Genomic DNA, 7050 nt, shown 5'->3' with positions numbered 1-7050 from the left:
AAGTTCCAGATTTTTCTAGCCTCCAGGCAAGCAGTTCAGCAACTCATTTTCAAATGCAAATGTTTTAGATGGTTGGAAAAGGAGAGTTGAAAATAACTGTCTCTCATACCTAGAATATCACAACATCTTATAGCTAGAAGAGATTTTTTGCGGCGATCCAGTCTTCTAATTTACAGGTGGAAGGGCTAGGAAGTTCACCCTACTGGTAGTGTGGGCTCCTGAGGATTAGAACCCGGCCGAGTATGCTTTACTGCACCATAATCTCGTCGGTGGTTCTCATTTCTCTTAAAACGTTCATCTGGGGGTGGGGGGCGATAGTAAGGATGCGTGTCTTTATGCAGTAAATGGGGAAACTAGACGGCAAGCTCTATGAGGGCAGGGACAATGGGCGGGGGTGGGTGCTGTACAGGAGGGCATCCCCTGTGCCTAGCGCATGCGCAGCACTCAGCAAATGTTGGTTGATCCAACGATGGATGGGAGAAGAAAAGAAAGAAACCTTGACTGACTAGTATGGTCCCCACAGCACACGTGCGGGTGGGGGAACTGGTGGGAGGGGGACAGAGAATTAGAACTGCCCTCTGGTGGTCAGCATGGGCCCTGGCTTCTCTGCAGCTCTCTCGCTCTCTAGAATCTATTCACTACACTGTGGCCAGAGGTGTTTAAAATGCAAACCAGATCAGGTCACTCCCCTGACTGAATCCTCTCAAGGTCTTCCCATCCCATTCCATATAATGTCGGAACTCCTTACCACCATGGCCCGTCTTGCCCACCTCTCCGGCTTCATCGCTACCTCTTATTGCTTAGTTGTCTCTGCTTCACTCGCACTGGCCTCCGACTTGGTAAACTGCCTCAGGCTTTACAGATTTTGCACTGGCCGTGCCTTCCTTCAGGTTCTCTTTTCCTCTGGATCTTTGCTTGACCTGCTCCTTCTCGCCTTCAGGTCTCAGATTAATTGCCCCTTACTCGGAGAGGCCTAACTTAGACGGCCTAACTTAAAATAGTTCTCCCCCCACCCCACTCCTTTTCTATCACCTGTTTTCGTTTTCTTCGTGGTACATAGCACTACCTGAAATGGCCCTGTTCATTTAGTTATTCTCCGATTTAGTGCCAGGTCCTAAAACAGTGTTTGTCTCGGTAGGCTTTCCATAAAATATTGCTGAGCGACAGAGGGATGGATGATAAGGCTGAATGGATGAACAAATGAGCGATCGAAAACTGAAGGCACCCCCCCCCCCACGGCGCGCCTCGGGCGGCCGCTGCAGACCGCACCCTCCTTGCGCGCCAGGAACCCGCTGCGGAACCCAAGGGCGGCGGCAGCGGTTTCCCTTCAAAGAGCAGGGGAATCTTGAGCGAGCACACAGGAAAGGCAGCTTGCGCGCGGGACCCGCCTTGGTGAGTGCGGCAGTGCCGGGGCGGGGAGCCGGGCGCGGGGCTCGGGGACCCGGCCCGGGCGGGCGGGGAGGGCCCCGGGGCGTGGGGTGGGCGTCGCGACCCGGGTGCGGGCGGAGGGTGGGAGCGAGGGCCGGGCGGAACCGCGCGGGGAGGGCTCGGTGCGGATGGCGGGGTTCCTGTTGCCGCTGCGGGAGGCTGGTGGCCTGGGGTCTAGTCCCAGAGCTGCCTTGAACTTGCGTGACCCTTACCCACTTCTCTTGGGGCGGTGGTGGGGGGGGAGCGATTCAGCTAACTCATTTGCAAAATGGGGCGAATGGTTTCTGATCGCCTGATGGATTGGTTGACTGGTTCGTTCATTCCAGGTGCTTTACTAGGTTCTGTTTGCTAGAGATGCACAGACAGAACCTGCCCATTGTGGGGTCCCAAGTCTAGTGAGAAAAGCCCCGCCTCATGGTGAGGAGGGTCGAATACAATCAGAATTGGGGAGTTCTTGGAAAAAACAAAAAAAAACCCATGCATTTCGGACGAGACATGCAACAGTTATTTATCGAATGGCTATTACGTGCCAAATTTTATTTGTTCAGTAAAAATTTAAGTTTTTACTGAGATTGGGGAATAAGAGTTCTGTTGGGTACTTAGAAGGCATATACACTGCTAGCTAATATATTACATATTTGATGATGACTTAAATCCGGAAAAATTTACAAGGTTCATCCATACCCCTCACAGATGTGAACTTTACAGCCAAATGAGTGAAGCAGAGCAGGTGTATTCTCATTTTACTAAGGAGGAAAGTGCATTCACAGCCCCATCAGATGTGATCTTCGCAGCCAAATGAGTTAAGCAGAGCAGGTGTGTCCTCATTTTACTAATGAGAACATAGAGACAGGTTAAATGATTTACCCAGGCTCTCACTGCCAGTAAGTAACAGAAGTAGGACTAGAATCTAGGCCTCAAGACCCTTGGACCAGTACTCTTTCCCTACCTACACTAGGTTGCCTGCATGTTTCCACAGTAGTTTTGTAATACGCAGACTCATTCATTTGTGACACAAAGGGAGTTCCAGTGGGTCATGGGTGGCCTTAAAACAGACTCTTAACAACTGTTAGATTGTTCTCGAACTTCTGTCCTTGCCTTAGATATTTTACCTGTACTCCAACTTTATCTCCTTCACACTGATGAGCCCCAAATCTATATCTTCCATCCAGACAATTTCTCCTGGCTTCAAACTGTTAAGTCCAGACATCCATTGATCATTTCCTTTGGATGCCCCACAGGCATCTCAAACTCAATATCTCCAACACTTTTCTTCATGAACCTACAGTCCAACTCTAATGATTGAAATCACTATTCAGTAAGTTGCCCAAGTACAAAACTGGCTTGGTTCCTCTTCTCTCACCTCCTACAATCAGTTGATCACCAATGGCTGCTAGATTCTATTTTCTAAAGATCTGCCACATTATCCTCTCTCTGTCCCCTGTGCTCCTTCCTTCGTTTATGTGCCTAGAGATTGTGGTAGTAACTTGCTACTGGCTCTCTGTAGCTTTTAGCTCAGCTTCTTCCAGCCCATTTTCCATTCTGCTACAAAGTGATCTTTCTACAGTCCAAATGTGATCCTATCACTCACTTGCTTAAATCCCTTCAAGGTTTTTCATCATTTTCAATGTACCATCCAAAGTCTTTAGCGTGGAGTCAAGGTCCTTCCTGATCTTTTCTGAACCTCCCCGACCTTCCCTGTCCTTTATCTCCAGACTACTATTTCTCAGAGTGTGGTGCTGACCTCCACTAGAAGCATGAGAGTACTCATTAATAATGAAGATGATGATGCCAAAAACTCGGCCTCTGTGCACTGGTGCCTAATCGAATCTTGGAGACAGAGTTTTGGGTGAAGTAGAAAAGAATAGCTTTATTGCTTTGCCAGGCAGAGGGGGACACAGCAGGCTCATGCCCTCAAAAACTGTGTGTCCCAACCCAGGGGGATTTGGTGAGGAGTTTTATAGCAATGGTTCAAGGGTGGGGTTGCTTATAAGGATCAGGGTGTGTGCAGGGCCTGCTTCCTTTAAACTGGCCTCAGGTGGTCCTCTGATGAGCTTCTGTGATTCTGGAGGTTATTAAACTGTGACCTCTCTGAAATGAAGATTGCTTCATCAGGTAGTTCAAATCTTCCATTTGTTGGGGTTTTAGTTCTGTGCAAGAGCTCAAAGATATTGTTCTGTGTATCCCTTGAGGTGGACCCAGGACCGTGCCCCAAGGCTGCACTAATATTTTTTGACTGCTCCTCCCTTGTCTCTGTGTCCCTTCCCTTCCCTGATTAGCAACTGTTTGAACCTGCCCTTTGGAACTCGGAATGTCTAGAAATGGGAGACACAGAAAGGCTTTCGTGCCCAGGAGCCCCACAGGGTCCTGCTCGGTTTCACTAACAGCCCAACCAGAACAAGTCAGACTCTCAGGGGGTAATGCCCAAGAATCTGCATTTTAACAAGTTTTACACTAGAGTTTGAGAGGCCTTGTTCTCACCTTCCATATTTACCCTGCTCTTTATACCTGACTACCCACCTGTGTTTCCCTGAACATACCTGGCTATCATTTATGCCTTTATGCACATCAGTCTCTTTAGCTGCTCATTTGGTACTCCTCATTCTCCAAGACCCCGGGTAAATGTCACGCCTTCTGGGAAGACTTCCCCCAACCACGGACCACCGTGTCACCTCCAGTCTACATTGGGTCATTCTTGTGGCTTCTGACAGAGCCATGACTTACCCCTCAACATCCTTCCCACTGTATTACAATCATAAATTGTGTAATTGTTTTGCACTTGTGGGTTTAACAGTTGCCAGCACTTGAGAATAGAGACTTGTGCTTCTCTGCCTAGCACCCAGCACAGAGTCTAGCATGCTGAATGAACGAGTGCTTTAGGATGCGATGGAGAGGCATCTAATTATCACATGTGCCTTTGGGTTCCTTTACGTACCATCCTGTACTGTGGCTCTGATTCACAGGAAGGGGGGCTCCCTGGCGCTGGCTTCATTGTTGCTGGTGATAAGGATGTGTCTGGCCTTGAGAGGAATTTTAACCAATGGTAGTGTTAAAGAAAAAATTATGTAGTGACACTTGTTAAAGAATGGTAAGGCAGACTTTACTCAAGGGTAGGGAGAGGCATCTGGGTGGACGTAGAGACCACTGCGGTGGTGGTCTTGGAGTGGGGGAAGGAGGTTGGACTCAACTCTGACTCCAACGAGGACAAAATGGGGGTTTTAGCCAGGGGCAGGGTGGGCATCAGTGGATGGAAATTACTAAGAGGGAACATCAGGGTTAAGGGGAATTCTTGTTAGGCTGACTCAGTAGAGTTCTTGCTGAAGGCAGGCCAGGGTGATAAGATATCCAGGGTGGTCAGATACCAACGGTGGAGGTGGGGGATTTTCACTACACTAAGTAGGATTCTTGCTCAAACTGGATTTTACAAGGGCAGAGAGGGAAGCCCAAGCTAGGGCCTTGTCCAGCAGAGCTCAGAGGAGCCTGATTAAAGTTAGGTCAAGAAGAGAGTCTTTGTGGTTAAGGGAGTAATAAAAGAACTAGAATCTTCAGCAAAAGCTGAAGATTTTTTTTTCTTGGTCTGTTTACCTCATGCACACAAAGTCATAAAAATTTTCTGTATCTGTTTAGAAAATAATTTATATTTATTTTTAGAAAATTTAGAAAATACATTGCAATTTAAGATGTAAAATAAATGTCACCCATTTTCTCACAACCAAGAGGGAATTGCTTAAAATTTCTGTGTGTTTATTTCTACTGGTGTTTTTTTTCACTTATATTCATGTTTGAACATAATTGGTAAATACCAATTACATAAGGCTTTTCTATCCTGCTAATTTTACTTAACATTATATTTTTAGTTTTTTCCACATCAACAAAAATTCTTAGTGAAAAAAAATTTAATGTAGTGGGGGAAAAGTGTTCCTTAACCTTCATAGGGCCCCTGGCTAGGTCTGGAAATTAAACTGACAAAGACTGATCAACAGGAGGAAAGCATACAAGTTTACTCAGCATAAGTTTTACATGATACGAGAGCCTTCATAAAGAAATGAAGACCCGGGGCTTCCCTGGTGGTGCAGTGGTTGAGAATCTGCCTGCCAATGCAGGGGACACGGGTTCGAGCCCTGGTCTGGGAAGATCCCACATGCCACGGAGCAACTGGGCCCGTGAGCCACAATTACTGAGCCTGCACGTCTGGAGCCTGTGCTCCGCAACAATAGAGGCCGCAATAGTGAGAGGCCCGCGCACCGCGATGAAGAGTGGCCCCCGCTTGCCACAACTAGAGAAAGCCCTCGCACAGAAACGAAGACCCAACACAGCCAAAAATAAATAAATAAATTAATTAAATAAAATATGTATGTTATCTCTAAAAATAAATAAATAAATAAATAAATAAATGGATAGCAACATTAAAAAAAAATAGTTGGTATAAAAAGAAAAATTCCAGGTTTAAAAAAAAAAAAAAAGAAATGAAGACCCAAGGAAACAGGTCCGAGTATTTTATTTTAGACAGTCGTGGAGGAGCGTGATAGGGTAAAGGGTATGAGGTAATTATAGCAAATGGGAAACTTAGCAAGGCCTGCGTGTTAGAATTCTTCTTGGCATCCCTTTTTCTTTGGAGACAAATCGATCCTTCCTGCTGGGTATAGGGCAGGCACCTGTCACTGGAGGGTTTTATGATCTGTTTCAGGGAAGAAGGGCAAGGTGGGGAGGTGGTCAGGGTGACCTTCCTGCTTCTGCCGTTTTCCCAAACTCCTTCCGCTTAAAATACCCACTCTGCCAAGGTGCCATATTTTGGGGTAGCATGTCTTGAACCCCATCACATTCAACAGTTATTTACCGAATGGCTATTATGTGCCAGGTTTTATTTTAGACACAGGGATACTGCAGTGACCAGAACAGTCAAAATCTTTACTCTCGCGGAGTTTACATTCCAGTGGGGTAAGTTAATAAACAAACGGGCACATAAGGATCATCACAGGATAAGTGCTGTGACGAAAAGAAACAGAATAGGTTTATATGGTCACTTTGTTTTTGAGTAAAGTTATGCTAGTTTACCTTCCGTATAGGAGTGTGTGTCTATCTCATTTTGTCATCAGTGAGTATAATCATTTAAAAATTTTGGTAATTTTATAGGTGAATAGTGATTGTTCTTTGTAATTTGCATGTCTTTGATTACTCAGGAAGTTGAGCATTTTTACAGAGCAATGTGCATTTCCTCTTCATTGAGTTTTCTGTGAATGTTCTATTGAGGGCCTAGTGTTTTCTCCTATTTTGAATAATCCCTTTACATTACTAATTTGATTACTAATTTGATGATATATACTTTATATATAATGGATAAGCAGACACTCTTTTTTTTATTTTTCCTTTTCTTTTCTGGCCGTGCCACACGGCTTGCGGGATCTTAGTTCCCCGACCAGGGATCCAACCCAGGCCCTGGCAGTGAGAGTGCCGAGTCCTAACCACTGGACGGCCAGGGAATTCCCAGATAAGCAGATACTCTTAAATAGCGGTATAATGAGTGTAAGAAGAAAGCAAAGACAGGACACCTAGAATTCCCTTCTTCTCTTCCTGCTCCTCTCCCCCTTCCTTCTAAGCAAAAGTGATGAGAGAAGAAAAAAG

The 7050-nt window shown here is 45.9% G+C and overlaps 1 protein-coding gene across 4 annotated transcripts in view; it reads left to right on the top strand.

Annotated features, from left to right (window-relative positions):
- Positions 1 to 1316: 1316 nt before the first annotated feature.
- Positions 1317 to 7050, top strand: part of AGK (acylglycerol kinase) — an 86641-nt gene continuing 80907 nt past the window's right edge. For 3 of the 4 annotated variants that reach the window (XM_036863735.1, XM_036863737.1, XM_036863738.1), the window contains exon 1: positions 1317 to 1392. The gene's annotated coding sequence lies outside the window, so the exon portion shown is untranslated. Of the gene's footprint in view, positions 1393 to 6135; positions 6367 to 7050 lie in introns of those variants that run through there. The other variant, XM_036863736.1, reaches the window with a different exon arrangement.

Source organism: Balaenoptera musculus, chromosome 9 (genome assembly GCF_009873245.2).
Source record: "Balaenoptera musculus isolate JJ_BM4_2016_0621 chromosome 9, mBalMus1.pri.v3, whole genome shotgun sequence".
Lineage (NCBI taxonomy): Eukaryota > Metazoa > Chordata > Mammalia > Artiodactyla > Balaenopteridae > Balaenoptera > Balaenoptera musculus.
This window is presented reverse-complemented; position numbering and strand designations above follow the sequence as displayed.